The 20,538-nt window shown below is 40.9% G+C and overlaps 1 protein-coding gene across 2 annotated transcripts in view; it reads right to left on the bottom strand.

The window, feature by feature from the left end:
- LOC135116042 (uncharacterized) overlaps nt 1-20,538 on the bottom strand; it is a 246,751-nt gene that overhangs the window by 139,175 nt on the left and 87,038 nt on the right. For both annotated transcript variants that reach the window (XR_010276145.1, XM_064033262.1), the window contains exon 3: nt 11,275-11,343. The gene's annotated coding sequence lies outside the window, so the exon portion shown is untranslated. The remainder of the gene's footprint in view (nt 1-11,274; nt 11,344-20,538) is intronic.

Here is a 20,538-nt window from a genome sequence, read left to right as displayed (position 1 = left end):
ATCATGTTTTCATGTGTGTGCGTCCACCATTTGACAAAAATAAATAGAGAGAGAGAGAGAGAGAGAGAGAGAGAGAGAGAGAGAGAGAGAGAGAGAGAGAGAGAGAGAGAGAGAGAGAGAGAGAGAGAGAGATATATATATATATATATATATATTTATATATATATATATATATATATATATATATATATATATATATATATATATATATATATATATATATATATATATATATATATATATATATATATATATATATATATATATATATATATATATATATATATATATATATATATATATATATATATATATATATATATATATATATATATATGCACACACACACACACACACACACATAAAAGGTTCAAATTACTAGTCAATATCCTGTGTATTTCCCAGACTGGCTGCGTTTTTGTATTGGTCGATGTAGCGACAAGGCAGCTCGCGGGAAAGCAGGTGTCAGCTGACCACAGAGAACAGCGCAGGCAAGTTTTTAGTTTTTTTTTATTGCAGTGTCTCAAGCTCGGATTTCTCAATTAGGAGTCATAGTCGGTGCTTCTAAATGTATCATCTAAACCCACACGGAATAATAAAGGTTGCTTCAGGGGACTTTGAGCCACATACCCACACCTTCTGTTTGTTCTCACACCTCGGTTACCTATCCAATAGTTACGTTTGTGCATTTTTGTCCTTTAAAATATACATGTTCTTTTAAAATATATATGTACCTGCATGACACTATTGTATAAACCACTTTTCTTGTACGTATATCTGGCATAAGAGTGCATGATGTCAATGTCACTTTAAACGATAACCATAAGTTAAATTTTCCTTGTAAAAGTTTAATAAATAACTTGACATCAGCTACAAGGCTCGGCATACAGTGAAAGAAAAAAATGTTTATATATATTTTCCATAAGAAAAAATAATTTGCTTCAGATTACAAGGTCATGCTAAGTAGTAGTAAGGCGGGGCGGGAGAGACAGGCAGGCAAGACTCTTGTAAACACTAAAATCTCGCACTTTCTGAGGCGAGCAAAAGAATGCAATAGCCATAACAGTACAGAAAACATAACACTTGTGATGCGGAGGTATGAAGGGACAACTATCTGCGAGGGAAACTAATTAACATACAAGAATGAAAGTGGAGACTTTACTACAACAAGCTATAAGTGGTCCCATCCAGTGGTTGCTGAGCTGGAAGATGTGCATCCCTTGGGACATGAATGGCATTACTAATGGGAAAATGAGGTGCATGAACCTTTGCTTGAAGGTTTTCATTAATACTCCATGATGATTACCAATAAACCTTTTCATCATTCTGTAGAAAATCCTATAGTATAAAGTTCATGATTTTTATCATTCAAGTATTTTGATTACTAAATGCAATTATGAATGATTAATTAATTGTACATAAACTCATATTCTCATAAACTCATCCACAGGACTGTTGACACACTATATGAGCAGCGGTGCCAGGCAAGAGTGGTTTTACGTTCAATTACGTCAGTTAGAAAGTGCCATTAGCCCTAACAAATGTCACTTCAGCAGGAGGTTGAATGCAGAAACATGGTCAGAATTCGGTTGCTGCATCACAAATCTATAAGTCCTCCTAAGTAAAAGAAAGTGCAATTTTCTAATGTTACTATGGAAGGAATACACAACAACAAAAGTGACGACCAAGTTTGCCCTCGTAGATGTTATCATGCCATCATGCGTATATAAATGCGTGTGCATCCATCAATTGACAGAAAATGACCATATGGTAACAGAGAGTCTGTTATCATATGGTCATGTGTATTTCACTGATTGTTTGCATCTGTGTATTAACTGATGTAGTGACAAAGCAACTCGCGGAGAACCGAGTGCAGCTAACTACAGAAAGAAGGGTATGCGGGTTTTTATTGCACAGTATCTCAAGGTTACATTTCTTGACTGAGAGTAGGAACTGATACTTTAAAAAAAACCACGCAGAATTAGAGGGCTGGTTCCAAGCAGCCTTGTGCAGCAGACCCACGCCTCCTCCTTTTGACGACTTAACTTTCAACATAACGTTTGTACACATTTGTCCCGAAAAAATACAGTATACATGTTCCTGCATCGCAAGGTAAACTCTGGTAAACTCTGATAAACTCTGGTAAACAGTGGAACTCCCTGCCTGCTTCTGTATTTCCACCTTCCTATGACTTGAACTCCTTCAAGGGGGAGGTTTCAAGACACTTATCCTTCAATTTTAGACCTCCGCTTCGGACCCTATTCGGGGACCGGCATCTCAGTTTTTTTTTATTTATTTATTTTTTTTATTAGATTTTTGTTGTCCTTGGCCGGTGTCCCTCCTACATAAAAAAAAGAAACAAAAGCACAGCGATATGTAAAGTATTTTCGTTATATGTACACGTGAGGAATACCAGTGCTTGGTGTCAATGAGTCATGGTAGTGTTCAAACGATGAAGGCAGGTTAAACTATTCTAAGACTTCTCACCGGCTTTGCTGTGTACCTACTGCATGGAATTGCTCAGAAACGATAAATACTTTGTTTCTGCTGATATTAAATAACATTTCCTATCCTAATGTCCATTCGTTTATTTAATCTAAGTATGTTTGAACGACGGCTGCACTGGAATCAGATCTGCCTGATTAACTTACCTATATTCATGTCATCTGCAAACTTACTAATATTGCTACTAATTTCATTATCGGAATCATTAATGTATATCAAGTAATAGTAGTATCTCACAAATTAACAGTCCTCACTCGCATTTGCAACAATTAATTGTAGCTCTGTTGATTGTCGCATAGCCATGACATGATTCAGGCTGTAACTTTCCCATCCATTCCAAAAGCCCTAATTTTGTTCAAGAACCTTTGGTGAGACGCCTTTTTGCTAAATTCCAGGTATTTTAATCCATAATTGTATATATTATCTGCTGCCTAACAAACTACAATAAAAAACATCAAAACTTTACCATAAAAAAATCAACAAATTGGTGAGGCATGACATCCCCTTCGTGAAGCCAAGCTAGGAATCGTTATCAATATATTTTTGTGCAAATAATTCCTAACATTCATCACATTTACAAATCTCATGAAATTACCAATAGCTGAAGTCAGTGAGACTAGATAATAGTTTGACATCAACCTTTAATCTCACTTCTTTAAATGGGGATTATATTTGCCTCTCCCCACATTAAGGGATTTTTTTTTTTCTGAGTCTAATGATTTCCTAAAGAAGGCTGCTAATCAACGGCTCACTAATACCCTCATCGGAGTCTTTTAATATTGTGGAATATATTTCATGTGATCCTGTTGATTTAGACTTTCCAGCCTATCAATCTCCTGCTTCTATCTCTTTGTTTGGTAACGGAAACTATAAGAAATTCTTTGACTACTTAACTTCCAAAGTGGAGCACATTCTGACTCTCTTCCCTTTTGCAGAGATCTCCATTCTTGGAGACTTCAATGTTCACCACCAGCTTTGGCTTTCCTCTCCCTTCACTGACCATCCTGGTGAACTAGCCTACAACTTTGCTATCCTCCACGAGCTAGAGCAATTGGTGCAGCACCTTACTCGTATTCCTGACCGACTTAGAGATACGCCCAACATTCTTGACCTTTTCCTGACCTCTAATACTTCTGCTTATGCTGTCACCCTTTCTTCTCCGTTGGGCTCCTCCGATCACAATCTCATATCTGTATCTTGCCCTATCGCTCCAATCCCTCCTCAGGATCCCCCTCAGCGAAGGTGCCTCTGGCGTTTTGCCTCTGCTAGTTGGGGGGACCTGAGGAGGTATTTTGCTGATTTTCCTTGGAATGACTACTGCTTCCGTGTCAGAGACCCGTCTTTGTGTGCTGAGCGCATAACAGAGCTGATAGTGTCTGGCATGGAGGCGTACATTCCTCACTCATTTTCTCGTCCTAAACCTTCTAAACCTTGGTTTAACACAGCTTGTTCTCGTGCTATACATCATAGAGAGGTGGCCCACAAAAGGTACTTAAGCCTTCCATCACCAGAATCTCATGCACTTTATATTTCTGCCCGGAACCATGCCAAGTCTGTTCTCCAACTAGCCAAAAACTCCTTCATTAACAGAAAGTGTCAAAACCTTTCAAGATCTAACTCCCCTCGTGACTTCTGGCATCTAGCCAAAAATATCTCCAATAACTTTGCTGCTTCTTCTTTCCCTCCTCTGTTTCAACCAGATGGCACCACTGCTATCACATCTATTTCTAAAGCTGAACTCTTCGCTCAAACCTTTACTAAAAACTTTACCTTGGACAATTCTGGGCTTGTTCCTCCCTCTCCTCCACCCTCTGACTACTTCATGCCACCTATTAAAATTCTTCGCAATGATGTTTTCCATGCCCTCGCTGGCCTAAACCCTCGGAAGGCTTATGGACCTGATGGGGTCCCTCCTATTGTCCTCCGAAACTGTGCCTCCGTGCTTGCACCTTGTCTAGTCAAACTCTTTCAGCTCTGTCTGTCAACATCTACCTTTTCTTCTTGCTGGAAGTTTGCCTACATTCAACCTGTTCCTAAAAAGGATGACCGTTCTAATCAATCAAACTACCGTCCTATTGCTTTAATTTCTTGCCTATCTAAAGTTTTTGAATCTATCCTCAACAGGAAGATTCTTAAACATCTATCACTTCACAACCTTCTATCTGATCGCCAGTATGGGTTCCGTCAAGGCCGCTCTAATGGTGATCTTCTGGCTTTCCTTACTGAGTCTTGGTTATCCTCTTTTAGAGATTTTGGTGAAACTTTTGCTGTTGCCTTGGACATATCAAAAGCTTTTGATAGAGTCTGGCACAAAGCTTTGATTTCCAAACTACCCTCCTACGGCTTCTCTCCTTCTCTTTGTAACTTCATCTCAAGTTTCTTTTCTGACCATTCTATTGCTGCTGTGGTAGACGGTCACTGTTCTTCTCCTAAATCTATTAACAGTGGTGTTCCTCAGGGTTCTGTCTTGTCACCCACTCTCTTCTTATTATTCATTAATGATCTTCTAAACCAAACTTCCTGTCCTATCCACTCCTACGCTGATGATACCACCCTGCACTTTTCCACGTCTTTTCGTAGACGTCCAACCCTTCAGGAGGTAAACATTTCACGCAGGGAAGCCACAGAACGCTGACTTCTGATCTTTCTAAAATTTCTGATTGGGGCAGAGCAAACTTGGTATTGTTCAGTGCCTCAAAAACTCAATTCCTCCATCTAACAACTCGACACAACCTTCCAGATAACTATCCCCTCTTCTTCAATGACACTCAACTGTCCCCTTCTTCTACACTGAACATCCTTGGTCTGTCCTTTACATATAATCTGAACTGGAAACGTCACATCTCATCTCTAGCTAAAACAGCTTCTATGAAGTTTGGTGTTCTGAGACGTCTCCGCCAGTTTTTCTCACCCCCCCAGCTGCTACTCTGTACAAGGGCCTTATCCGTCCATGTATGGAGTATGCTTCACATGTCTGGGGGGGGTTCAACTCATACTGCTCTTCTAGACAGGGTGGAATCAAAAGCTTTTCGTCTCATCAACTCCTCTTTTCTAACTGGCTGTCTTCAGCCTCTCTCTCACCGCCTCAATGTTGTATATCTAGCTGTCTTCTACCGCTATTTTCATGCTAACTGCTCTTCTGACCTTGCTAACTGCATGCCTCCCCTCCTCCCGCGGCCTCGTTGTACAAGACTTTCTTCTTTCTCTCACCCCTATTCTGTCCACCTCTCTAACACAGAAGTTAACCAGTACTCTCAATCATTCATCCCTTTCTCTGGTAAACTCTGGAACTCCCTGCCTGCTTCTGTATTTCTTCTACCTTCCTATGACTTGAATTCCTTCAAGAGGGAGGTTTCAAGACACTTATTCATCAATTTTTGACCACTGCTTTGACCCTTTTATGGGACTGGCATTTCAGTGGGCATTTTTTTTATTGGATTTTTGTTGCCCTTGGCCAGTGTCCTTTCTACATAAAAAAAAAAAAAAAAGTGCATCATTATCCTCTCCTCTGAAAATCAGCTCGCTTCCAGGCATGACTTGAATGTTTTCCTCTGTGAAAACAGTAGAAAATATTGGCTTAGAATGTTATTTGCTTCTCTGCCTGAAACTAACTGCTCACTAGATACCTTTAATGGGCCGACTGATTCTCTATTCTTCCTTCTGTATGCCTGAAAAAAGTCCCTGTGGGTCTTTCTTCCATTGGCTAGCTCCATTAATCTTACAATTCCTCTTAGATGTTCTCATTAACTTCTTAATTATTCTAAAAGACGCATTATTGTGAGCCCCTAAAGCCTGGGGGACGTTTGTTTAATAGTAGACAGTTACACGCCGCTAACCTTTTTTTTCATACCAACCTGCCGAGTCTCTTAACTATCGATTCATGCAGGTTGTGAGTGGTCGTCCGTGGGTCAAGCAGCTGCTGTGTAGGGGCAAAGAGTGTGTGTTTGTGGGTGTGTATGAAAATGAATGAGAATTATATTGTATAATTTATTTATTTTATATCGTGTGTGTGTGTGTGTGTGTGTGTGTGTGTGTGTGTGTGTGTGTGCGTGTGTGTGTGTGTGTGTGTGTGTATGCTCACACACAAAGACGTAAGGAATCAAATAGAATCTGGGAGTATATTTCACATACACATTCCGTTAAACATTTGAAATTGAATTAAACAAAAAAAAGTCACCGAATTCTAAAGTTGCTGTGTGTTCAGATAGTGAGGAAAACTGTGCTGTAGATCCAATACATTTTCACGATTACCAGTTGAAGGCCACCAGAGACGGCGATTCATGTTCAAGCTGATTTTTACTCCCTCGTCACTGGCTACCCTGGCGACGAAAACACAGACAAAGAATGACTGAAGGGGAAATAAATCTATACACAAGAGTGAACAACAATATTTTTTTTATACAGTTGCCTTGTGCACAGATTTACATAGAAAGCGTTTTGCTTTGACAATATTTTGGATTTTATCATAGTTCACTCCACTTCTGCCGCTTTTTTGTTTTTGAGCAACTGCTTGTGAACAACAGTGCTTGTCTGCCTAAGATGAAAATTCCAGACAATACCTGCACATTTAACCATTAATCTCCTGTGTTTCGTTATGCTTGACGGAGAATATATATATATATATATATATATATATATATATATATATATATATATATATATATATATATATATATATATATATATATATATATATATATATATATATATATATATATATATATATATATATATATAATCTCAATAAAAATACAAAAGCAAACAATCAGCTTAATTGCTAATAACTAATATGATGATAAAAAAATGCCTGTCGTTATGAAGCATTATGCTATACATACTAATTCATGTAGATAACCTTTACTCCATCTCTCTACTTAAGCAATTTCGGTGTAGTGGTGTTGAATTTCTACCTAATGGGTGAGTTAAGTGCTGAGTACGTGCAGAGGTGTTGTGTTCGTAAGAAAATTGATATTCATGTGTTTTTACTCGGGTCGTAACCTGCGAAGGTCACCAGCCTGTGCATGCTGATGGGCGAGAACAAAAATGCCACTACGCTCAAATAAGCTGTGCCTTAAGGGAATCCGAACAACATTTACTGACCTTAAGAACAGGCCTTCCCAACCCCCTACCACTCACATATACTCTCTCTCTCTCTCTCTCTCTCTCTCTCTCTCTCTCTCTCTCTCTCTCTCTCTCTCTCTCTCTCTCTCTCTCTCTCTCTCTCTCTCTCTCTCTCTCTCTCTCTCTCTCTCTCTCTCTCTCTCTCTCTCTCTCTCTCTCTCTCTCTCTCTCTCTCTCTCTCTCTCTCTTTTTCTCTGACTGAAACTTGATACATCCAATTCCTGCCCCTCAATCCTTCAGCTTCACCCTATTTCACTCAATCATTTCCATCCCTCTTGTTGCGCTAAAATCTCCCACTGACACAAGACTTCTGAAAGATTTAACTTAACACTCGCTGTTAAATTAAGGAGGCACTAATCTGTAGAGGGGATGAAAGAGGTGAAAGATACCTACCTACTTACATACATACATACAGGCATACAACCATACATACATACTTGCATACATACCTACCTACATACAAACATACATACAAAGGTACTGATGACAGGACAGGGAGGAACAGACTACAAGCCTCTCAAGAAGAGTGAAGTGAGGAAACTGAATGTCAGAGTGGAAGCTCGGCGAGTGTGAGCAGAGCAACACATCCTCTGATTTATCTTCACGAATAATTGTGCCTGAGCAGAATCTTGGTGGCCTGCAAACCGACGCTCTGTAAAGGATAACCGAATTTCCACGTGGATGCAACACCGGAGGAACATTGTCAATTCTGGAGAGCGAGAACACGGCACACCACAAACCTTCCAGTGACTCCAGACGGACAGCAATGCGTTATCGCTCCATGGAAGCCTTTGGTAGGGAAGCGAGACCAAGTGGGTGTAAGACAGGCGTTCATCCCTTAGGCGATCATCCTTGCACGAGTTTCCCTTCACCCTCTGCTGTTCAAGTGGCGTGGACGTTAGACAGACAGTTTCTCTCCTGTCCCTAAATCCTCCAAGATGAATCTCCCGGCTCGTCAATATCTCATTCCTGTGTTATTTGTATCAAACGGCCTTGCGAGGGGACAACAGCGGCCTTGGTGTTTTTATCATTTGCTTTGCTTGACTTCATCACATCCGTTATCTCCTCGGCCTCACCTTTTATGCGGGACAAGCGACAACTTGTTCTTACCCCAAGGCGGAACTTGCACACAATTACTGCGGCCTTGGTTCAGAATGTGGTAAAAAATGCGACAAGTAATTCAATGCATTCATAGATAAAGTGACAGATAAACTCATTCTCACACACCTAAAATATAAGTAATAAATGGGTGAATAAATTGAGCAACTGGCAAGTAGTAAGGTTTAAAGAACTTGGATAAACCGATAGCTAAAATAAACACACACACACACACACACACACACACACACACACACACACACACACACTGTAGACATATTTGTGGCAGTCTGCAAGTGTGCGTGTGTGTATTTTAGTTATCGATTTATCTAAGTACTTTCAACCTAATTACTTAACACTTACTCAGTTTAATTATTCATTTATTATTTGTGTCTAAGTGGCCTTTTTATTAAGACTAAAGCTCCAGGAGAGAGAGAGAGAGAGAGAGAGAGAGAGAGAGAGAGAGAGAGAGAGAGAGAGAGAGAGAGAGAGAGAGAGAGAGAGAGAGAGAGAGAGAGAGAGAGAGAGAGAGAGAGAGAGAGAGAGAGAGACTTCATATATCATATAAATTTACCAGCGAAAAAGTGACCTCAGATTTTTCCCGCCTCATTTTTTTCGACGGGAGAAGCAAACATGGAACAAGCAAATTACTTTTATAATATACGTGAAAAGTTGGCGACGCGTTCCCGAGGAAAGCTGGTGGGAGGATGGGTGAGCCTGCCTCCCTATTCCCCTGCAGCTTTGGTGGTGGTGGTGGTGTTGGTGATAGTGATGATGATGGTCGTAGTGGTGGTGAGTGTGACTGATAAAATCGGTAATTTCTCAAGATTCTTAACACAGTTTTGTAAAATCTACGAATAAACAAACTTGAGAAAACTGAAATCTCTCCATAATTAAGTATTAAAACACACGGGGAAAAAAATGAGAAAGGATAAATGAAAAAAGGCAGGTGACAAAGGTAAAATTAAGCAGGTCAGGTAAATAGTCCCGTCATGTCTCATGCCAAAAGCTGCGGCTCAAGGTGAAATTTCGCTGAAAAATATTAAGTACTAACCTGACGCTGCTTTCCTGCACAATGCTCTTAAAACTTTCCACTGATTTTGTTCCTCATTCACCACACACACACACACACACACACACACACACACACACACACACACACACACACACACACACACAATGTTCCTAAAAGCGGCAGGCAAGCAAGCAGACAGTGTGCATTTCACAAAACTCTTACCTTCCATGTCGTTAATTTCTTGCAATGGGCTGACAAACACACAGACGCACCATAAGTCTTGCATGAGGAGGAGAACAGAGAGAGAGAGAGAGAGAGAGAGAGAGAGAGAGAGAGAGAGAGAGAGAGAGAGAGAGAGAGAGAGAGAGAGAGAGAGGTTTGTTGTCTTCTCCCATGACGCACAGTAAGAGTTGCTACACACACACACACACACACACACACACACACACACACCGCTGACCAGTTCTTCCATCACTCTCCGCGTAAAAATAGCCACGCGGGCCCGACCTAACCTATAATTTACAAAGTGCGAGCGGTCATTTCCGCGGCAGGTAGGCGCCGATTCATTTATCACCTGCAGCGGAGCGTGGCGGGACAATGAGACCTTAATCTATGTTCCTGTGGCCCTCTTCCCTCCAGCGACACTTCCTTAGACGCTCCCAATGCCTCGATGTACTCAAAACCCCTTATTTATACCAATGTTCTTATGTAACCCGTAGCTTTAATGGTACCTCATTTCTTTTCTCTCTTTAGGCCTCTTCGTTCTTTGTGGCGCTAATCCATTACCTCTCTCACATACTCGATCTTCGTAACCATCACTAGGCGCACCGCACGGCCTAGTCATCCCAAATCACGCCCTCATTGCGCTGTAACTGAGTGCCAACGTTACTTAAACATTCCAGACGCTCCCATTTTGCATGCTCCTCCACCCAAAGCACGCAAAGAGACCACAATTTGCCAGGCGGAGGTCACAAACGCACACCACACCGTACACTTCCCTTGCACATCCGCTAATCCACGACACACCTCCTAACATTCCATTAAATCCCTCGGTGCACGCGAGCTGACTGTAAAAAACTGGAACGCCGACAAAATGATAAACAGTGCGGCTCGTAAAATAAATTACACAGCCGGCAAAATGCATAATGTGTGTTTGCTGTTCTCATTTGATTCATTCAGCTTTCCTTACGGCAAGCAACGCACGCCACAACTTTTAACCACACAGAAGGCGAGTGGAAAAAATAAAAATCGGAAAAACAACCGTACGAAATGCAAAACAGGTGAGAGAAAGGAGGACAAAAGGAGGAAAAGAAATACACGCATGTCATTTAGTGGACATAATTAAGCTCGTACAGAGACTCCATGCAACCGTTCCTATGCCAACGAAGACTAAAGAGAAGTCATAAGAAAAAGAAGCAAAAGCAGTTACGCAACGGAGAAAGAAAACAAAGACCAGAGGAAAGCAAAGAAAAAAAAATGAGGGAGTTTTCTTTAAGAGGAAATTATACGTTACAAAGTCTTAAAAGAACACTTACCATGCAATATTCCGTCTCGGCCACAACAGGAAGCGCCACGTGACCGCCGCCGCCACCACTTTCATCACCCTGCGAGGGACATATATCCATTAGTTTAATTAGGAAAAGTAGAATTCATGGATGCAACTTCCAGCTATTACCCATTATTAGGCCCCATTAGCCTGTCGCGCGTGACTCATCGCCGCCCCCTCCTCGGTATAGAAGCAGCTCCCCTCTCATCTCTTTCTGCCCTCCCGTGTTCCCCCGCCTTCATTCATTCTCCTCCTATTCCCTCAAGCTCCCCTAGTAAAAGCGTCTGCGAGACAAGCAAGGTATTTGAGGTTCACCCAAATTATGTGTGTGTGTGTGTGTGTGTGTGTGTGTGTGTGTGTGTGCTTACTGGAAAAGAAACATTCCTTACTTAAATAAATGTCTCAGCATAGTCACGTAGCATTCATTTCACTCACTTTGATGTTAGGTTTCAGTTGGATCCAAGCTAACCCTCCGACAATGGCATCCACAGTTTCATTGATCATATTTCTTGCTTTATTCTTTCCGTGTCTAGGTGGTGCAAGGCACTCCATGCTTGCAACTTGTCGTCCAGTCCTTCCTCTGCGCAATGAATAAACACTAATCTTCGATTTGACAGCAAGAGGCCATATTTTTGGCAGAAAATTGGCAGAAAATCACCAGTGTTAAATTTCGTACAATGGCTGGCGCATATTTAGATGACAGGTGAAGGTAATGACGATCTAACAAATAGGTGAACGAGGAGGAATCATACTTTTTTTTTTGTGATAAAATATTTTACTTAGGTGTGGAGAAACAGTACAGACAGAACTCACCTAACACAGTGCTTCATAATTATATGAGACATGCGTGCAGGCGGTGTTCAGTGCGTCAAAAGCTTCACGTCATGCAGAGGCCAGGTGCACCTTTGGCGAAACAGCATCGTGGCTTGCTCTGCGTCACGTCTAGATTGCCAGCCATCCATCAGTCTCCCATCTCCAGTCTACAGTCACGTGGCCTTACCCTCCTGACTCTCGCGAGCGTCAAGCGTCACTAGGGAGAAGTAAACTACTAATTGGATTCCTGACTAATTTGCGAACAAGCCAAGCTACTCCGGCTTGGAGGAAAAGCGATGTTATGAGGGAAGCTATTACTCTGCATTTTACTGCAAGGTAATGTGGGAGTGTGGCTCAGTTACGGCCCCGGAATAATAGCTGCGGGGGTTTGTCCTAAAGGCTGAGACCGAAAAGTGCTTCTCGTTAATAGCCACTTAATTACCTGTCCCTTCCATCCGTACATCGAGCCTCGTCCTTACACTTCCCCTCTCTGGACTAATTTGATGGGCGTCAAACTCAGGTAATATGGCCTCCTGGAACACTCAAGTACTCATGCCATACGCTCGTAACTTCAACTTATAAAAATGTTGTGGTTTTCTGCTAAAATGTTCATGCACCATTGCTCCATTTTATGTTTTAAAATGTTTCAAAATTATTCCGTTGATGGATGTGATATTGAAAAACCAGCTCACGATGGCCTTTTGATTTAATTTCAACTTTCTAGATAGACTTATTCATATTTTTCTGTACATGAAAGGAGATATTCCTTTATTTTTCTGATAGTTGAATTTTGCTTCCAACGCGGCAGAGGTAAAAGTATCAAACGCTGTTAACGCATGGACGCACCTGGGACGCTAAGCACGCACGAACGCTGCCTCAATAATCGCGGCACGAGTACTTGGAAGCCTCGTTGTTCCTGCCTCGCGGACACAATACCTTTTCATCAGCAGCAGCAGCCAAGTAGCAACCACGAGACCCGTGTTATTCCACTCGAACAGCTATTACCTAGCCTGAGCCCGCCTGACGGAGTGGTGCTCGGCGCTGAGTGCTGAGAGCCGCATGTGTGTGGCTCTGCTGAAGTGGGTGTGGAGGAGATTACAGTGTGTTTTTGTGTGGAGTGAGACTGAGTGGCGTGATGCAGCAGGGAAGGAAGTGAGGCTGTGAGAGTTGGTATGGTTGGCTTGTGAATGCACGTGGGGTCAGGTGGAGGCGTGTGGCCACTTCCTGAAAACTGATGCTGGTCACAAACATGATTTTTCATTGCACATCTATACAAATTACTCATTTTCATTATTGTTTTCTGAATGACAATTAAGCACAATAAAAATTAAATGAAAAACATCAATATTGTGCGTTTTTTTTCACCTACGAATATTGAATAAACGTGACAGGAATTGTAGCCAATACTCAGGGATTTGAGGCACGTCAAGAGGTCAGGATTTTAATCACATGCGTATAAATTTAGCAAGGGATCACTGACAATCAAATACGAGGAGAAAACTTGTATGAAAAAAAAAAAAAAAAAAAAAAAAAAATATATATATATATATATATATATATATATATATATATATATATATATATATATATATATATATATATATATATATATATATATATATATATATATATATATATTTGTGTATGGCAGGTAAAAAGGAAAAAAAAAAAACATTCCTCCCCCCGCCAGTGGCTCTTCCCCAGTGGCTTGGAGGCATAATCCTTAAAGAAAAATAGCCAGCCACCCAGACTCCCCTGTCGTTCCCGGGGCATTTATTTACCTTGAAACATCTCCAATAAATCATGGGAAACGAGGATGGAAAGTTGGGCTCGTATGTTTGGCGAGACTTAAAGTATCGGCGGAGGAAAGGAGGGAGGGAGGGAGGGAGGGAGGAAATTAAGAAAGGAAGGAGAAGACGACGAGGAGAGAGGAACAGGAAATGTGGGAATGAAAAGAGAGACGTGAGTTTGGGATATATAAATATGGATGTGAATACATATGTAGTATGCATATACAATACATGAAGTTTTGTTGAGAGAGAGAGAGAGAGAGAGAGAGAGAGAGAGAGAGAGAGAGAGAGAGAGAGAGAGAGAGAGAGAGAGAGAGAGAGAGAGAGAGAGAGAGAGAGAGAGAGAGAGAGAGAGAGAGAGAGAAACGTTCCCCTGCACACATAATCTGTACCATAAGCCTTCGATGACACTGTTAGCATAGAAACTGCAAAATGTAAGCCAAGGTTAAACGATTTGTTATAGTTTAATCCTTATTAAAACTACCACCACCCCCACTACTACTACTACTACTACTACTACTATTTATTTCATCAGACCTTACTAATAGTATTTTCCCATAACTTTCTCCCAAAGCACAATCTCACCGTAACTCTACTGCGCATACTCATTATTACCCTGTGTATGTGTGTATGTGTGTGTGTGTGTGTGTGTGTGTGTGTGTGTGTGTGTGTGTGTGTGTGTCAATTAGTGAGCGGAAGGCCAGAGATTGCCACAAAAGGCCGACATAGAGTGGGCCTAACGGGTGGACATTAACTATTGATGGGACCATTCTACACACACACACACACACACACACACACACACACACACACACACACACACACACACACACTGCTGTTACCCAACACCACAAAAGCCCATTCACTCGACACCCAAAGTTTTGCTAAAGTTTAGAAAATATTTTTCATGCGGTCAACATTTTCTTGAGACTCTCCTTTTTTATACTTTTATTTTTGTTTTCTCTTCTCCTGTCAATGCTGTTTTTTTGTCCGCCTGTCTGTCCATCTGTCTGTGTGGCTGGCTAGCTGCTTGAATGTCTATTTCTGTTTCTGTTCGCCTCTCAGTTTTTATTTATATTTAAAGCTTTATCATTTTTCATTTTCTTTTGTCTATTTTTTCCGCATCTCATCCCTGCTATCATGCCTTACTTATTTTTTTTGGGAAAGCTTGTCTGCCATGTTGTTTATGGATCTTTTTACTTATATTTCACTTTTCTCAAACTTGTCTCCCCACCACCTATCCTATCCATCTACATGCTATTCCATTCCCTCCCACTGACTTTTTCATTCGTATTTTTGGCCCAGCTCGGAGAAAGCCATCCTTCTTCATTTTTATTTCGTCAACATTGGGCATTCCTTAATTGTTTCTCTCATCCTATCTCTATCGTATTCTTTCTTTTATTTCTTTAGCGTACAATGCAATGGAGATTAATGAAAAAACTATTACTCGTACATTATTCATTTCTTCAGGTTAAGTAATGGAGTTGTATTTTGTACACCAAGGGATCAAGGAAAACCTTCAAGCGCATGACTAACTGCGCATCATATATGTGTGCGCATGTGTGTGTGTGTGTGTGTGTGTGTGTGTGTGTGTGTGTGTGTGTGTGTGTGTGTGTGTGTGTGTGTGTGTGTGTGTGCGTGCGGCAGACAGGAGTGTGTGGATTGTTTGGAGTGTTGCTTGTGGAGATGCAACAAAGTGGAGTGGACGCGAGGGTATGGAGTGAAGGAGAAGAGGAATTACGGGCATGTGGATTGGGGAATGAATTTGTCTCTCTATACTGCAGTATTTTTTTTTCTTTTATATTGACTTCCTAGTTGCTGTAGTTTCTTCTCTAGTTTAACAAAGTGCTGTGGTGGAAAGTTCACAGTAACATTTTGAAAGGCACCACTGACACCAGAAGAGAGACTAAACGACAAATCTTTTAGTGTCTGTAGTTACATTTCGTGTTCATTAAAATCATGTAGCCTTACTCACATACTCCTAATTCACATGCCATAGTGTCATTAACTGTAGAATGTTTGATTACCAATAGACAAAACACGAGTAACCAGGGTATCTATATACGTACTTTTTATACACAAAGGAGGAGGATTCAACAGAAAAAAAGAAAAATCAGAATGATAAAAAAAAACTCTCCAGTTGCGTCTCCCACAAAAGAAAAAAAAAAAATTTTTTCTTGTAAACAAGGTTAAGTCGCAGGAAGAGAAAAATATACAGATAAAGGCAGACAATTCTCGAGACTGTTAGCTTGTCTCTCTAACAGTAAAAGATAAACGAACAGCCGAGGGTAGAGAGAGAGAGAGAGAGAGAGAGAGAGAGAGAGAGAGAGAGAGAGAGAGAGAGAGAGAGAGAGAGAGAGAGAGAGAGAGAGAGAGAGAGAGAGAGAGAGAGAGAGAGAGAGAGAGAGAGAGAGAGAGAGAGAGAGAGAGATAGCTATCCTTCAGTGACACACCAGATATATCAAATTATTCAATACTCCCTCCTTTTCCGAATCAATAAAAAAAAAAATCGCTGAAAAGTAAAAAAAAAAAAAAAATACAAGCAGGTGAGGGCGGACATACCAGTGCACTCTGGCCTGGCGTGTTATGCTGCAGCTGTCAATGTTTTTTTTTTTTTATGTAGGAAGGACACTGGCCAAGGGCAACAAAAATCTAATAAACAAAATGCCCACTAAAATGCCAGTCCCATAAAAGGGTCAAAGCAGTGGTCAAAAATTGATGGATAAGTGTCTTGAAACCTCCCTCTTGAAGGAATTCAAGTCATAGGAAGGTGGAAATACAGAAGCAGGCAGGGAGTTCCAGAGTTTACCAGAGACTGACTGTTTACAGTCCACGGTTGTCATTCAGGGTTCAGAAAAGATAGTGTGGATTTTAAACCAGGGTAATATCAATAATGAGGCAGTACACTACACTATAATACAATACAATACGAGTATACAATACAATACAATACACACACACACACACACACATCCAGCTCCTACGAAAATATAATTTCTCTTATAATTTTGATGTTCAGTGAGCGGGTACTGATAGTGAAAGTGGTGCGTGGGTGTGAGAGACGAAGGTTCCAGGCGAGGGAGCAAGAAAGGGAATGAGGGAGAGAGGGGTAAAGGGAGCAGTGTTGGGAGCTGGTGGGTTGAATTAAACTTACGGACGTTGGGCGCCTCTCTCTTTGAAGTCTTTGAGGTGATAACTAAAGACTCATTAGGGCGGTGCAGCCCTGGCCTCCCTCTCTCGGATCTCTTTTGTTTACTGAGATGGAACTTTTTTGTTCCCACTGAGTTAGGAAAAATGGGAATCACTTTAATCTCCAGCTAAAGGGTTTGTAAATGACTGTCGTGCATTAAAACTGTTTGCCCAGCAAGCCCACGTAAAAAAAAAAAAAAAAAAAAAGTTTCTCGGTTAATCTTTTTTGAAGAAGGATCACGCATGACAGTCACGACAATATGAAAAAAGTATGTGTGTGTGTGTGTGTGTGTGTGTGTGTGTGTGTGTTTCCAGGGTAAATATAAAACTATATACCCACGTCTTCCTTATACACCCACTTAATATAAACCTAATTCATCGCACATCATTCCGTAAATAAAAGGATAAACTAGCAACGCACGAACAAAGGAATATCACATTAAAGTTATACTTGCACCTACGCCTTTTTCATCACAATATGCTTTTCATCTTATTCTAATATAAACATAGGTTGATTAATGGCCACGCCACAAATGCGCTAAGGATGTGTTTCATTAACAGCCTCGTAATCCCTTTCTCTGGTAAACTCTGGAACTCCCTGCCTGCTTCTGTATTTCCACCTTCCTATGACTTGAATTCCTTCAAGAGAGAGGTTTCAAGACACTTATTCAATTTTTGACCGCTGCTTTGACCCTTTTATGGGACTGGTATTTCAGTGGGCATTTTTTTTATTAGATTTTTGTTGCCCTTGGCCAGTGTACTTCCTACATGAAAAAAAAAAAATACTGATGTGAAGCTGTTCTTTTAAATGACCTAAACATATAATTTCTCGTTCACAGCGTCACTATGGAAGCAGAACACAAAACACGCCATCTCAACAAGAGACATCATGTCACAATAAAGACTAAGGTATATGGTATTGTTTGTTCTTCCTTTGTGTCCTTTGCGTCCCTTGTCACCTTCCACGCCCTCCTCGTCCCATCCCTTAGCGCCACTAATCTCATCATCAATACGACTCACTCCACTTCAGGCTAGCGGCTTCACTTCACTGCTCCCCTTACCGGTTCACCAACTGCCTGTGCCCTGTGCCGTTCTTTCTGCTCCATACAATATTAACTTTGCTTTCTCCCTTTCCTTCACTATCGCCATCGACACCATCACACAGTGACCGGCTACGGACATCTTGCTGCAGGTTCAATTCATGTATGTTTTAATTTAGGTTAAGTTATAAAGTTTTATTATACTTACCTGTTTAATATACAGGTCTTTTATATAGAAATTGATACCCTTTCTGAACGCGGTTAAAATATTTATGAAGGTTATTCACTTGAGTATGATTAAGTGTGTGGGTTACAGTACATGAATTTCCATTGCAAAATTGATATTCAGTGCACCTCATAACGTCCTCTAATACATTTATATCACCCTCCCTCCTATAAAACCGTCCCTTCCAGTCCTTGGCCGCTTCCTCTCGTTAACTCCTTAACCTGTCTCCTCCACTACCATCCTGCCCCTCCTCCTCCTCCTCCACTGCATTCTTGCTCCTCCTCCTCTTCCTCCTCAAGATAGCTGCTGCGTTGTTGACAGCAGCTCATCCAAGTTCAAGTGAGGTCATTCTTTTCCCTTTGATAAAAAAAACAAAAACAAAAAAAAATCTGGCTAGAGGAAGAGGAAGATCAGAAGGGAAGAGAGGGAGCAATGGAGGAGGAGGAGGATGAGAAAAGAGATCCAATTACTGATCCTTCTTCCGGTGAAGTTTGGCTCAAGTGGAACATATAATTCATTAATTTTGTGTTGTTATTATTCTTGTTGTTGTTGTTGTTGTTGTTGTTGTTGATGATGTTAGTTATGGTGGTGGAGGTGGTGATAGATGATGATGATGATGATGATGATGATGTGTGTGTGTGTGTGTGTGTGTGTGTGTTCAAATGAAATATTCAAACTGATGATCATTTTGCCTTAATAATAGTCCTATAATTACCTTCCATTTACACTGGTGGCTTTCCTCACCTGTCACCTGCGAGATAATTACCAATTGAGGAGGGGAGAAAATTACATCCTATAAATTAATGTTTTCAATCCAATTCCTTTACATTTTTCTTTCTTTTTTGTGACTAGTTTCTTAGTCTCCGTGTATCTTCAGATTCTACATTTTTCTCTTTTCTCATTTTTTTTTCTCTCTTGCCTCCATTTCTCTGATTCCCTCCTTCCTCCATCGTCCCCTTTAACTTCTAGCCCCCCTCAGTCCTATCTTTTCTTAAATATCTCTTCCTTCCTGTTGTCTCTATGCTTTTAGTTTTTTGTCTCCTCGCTTCTCTCCCCCTGCCACTTTCTCAGTCCAAGTTATTCTTCCTCTCGTCTTTCTTTCGTATCCTTGTGTCTGTCTCTCAAAAAAAAAAAAACTGCGCAGTCCCAAACTCAAGGAGAGAAATTTCTTAATATACGTGTTGCCACGAAATCACGCAAATATAATAATAATAATAAATAAATGAATAAATAAATAAAAAATAAAGTGAAGCAATTCCTCTTACTTTTGCGTCTTTGTTCCAACTCTCATACATCCCTTGTATTTTCCCCTTTGTTCTCGTGACGGGTAATCCTCTAAAACAGCCATACTTTGAACCGGTGTTTGCTTTCAGCCCTTCAATAACATTATTCATTAATATTATTCCTCATGATCTGGTCTATTATGAAGGGATATTGTCCAGCTTTAAACTGCCACTACTCAGCTCTGCCATTACATATCCCATCTATGGAAAGCTATTACGTACGTGCTGATATTATCCGTCTATGAACTGGCATTATCCACCCAACAGCCATTAATAATCACCTCTAATCCGGCATTACCTCAGCTAACCAATATTACTATTACACGACTGGCGGCTCCTCTGTGTTGCCTCAGGTCTTCCTCTTGTTCTCATTTCCTACCCTAATTCTATCTCCCTTACTCTTCCTATCTTCTCATTGGCTCTCTCTCCTCGTTTCTCCCCTGCCGTTCCCCCAGTATCTCCTGTCCATCACCTCCACCACCCATCCGCCTCCTCCCCATTGCTTCCTCTCTCTGTGTGTCTCTCCTGCCACTCCCCTCAGGACACAACCCCACCAGCAGACACCAGAAGTTCCCGAAGGGTGAAATTGCGTTGTGCAGGTCAACCCAGGGACAGGCAAGCAGTGAACCTTCCCCTTCCACACACACACACACACACACACACACACACACACACACACACACAGACGCGCGCACACACCCACACCCACATCCACGCAGGCAGAGAGAGAGAGAGAGAGAGAGAGAGAGAGAGAGAGAGAGAGAGAGAGAGAGTTAATTATTCTTGTATCAAGGATTAATAATAAAATGAACGTGACTAATGGAAAATTGTGAGGTAAATATTAGTTCTTTTAAAATTAATATTTAAAGAGCATAAGTCAGACTTCTCTTGACCGTAAAATAAATCTAACAA

The sequence above is a fragment of the Scylla paramamosain genome, chromosome 30 (assembly GCF_035594125.1).
Source record: "Scylla paramamosain isolate STU-SP2022 chromosome 30, ASM3559412v1, whole genome shotgun sequence".
NCBI classification, from domain to species: Eukaryota; Metazoa; Arthropoda; class Malacostraca; order Decapoda; family Portunidae; genus Scylla; species Scylla paramamosain.
This window is presented reverse-complemented; position numbering and strand designations above follow the sequence as displayed.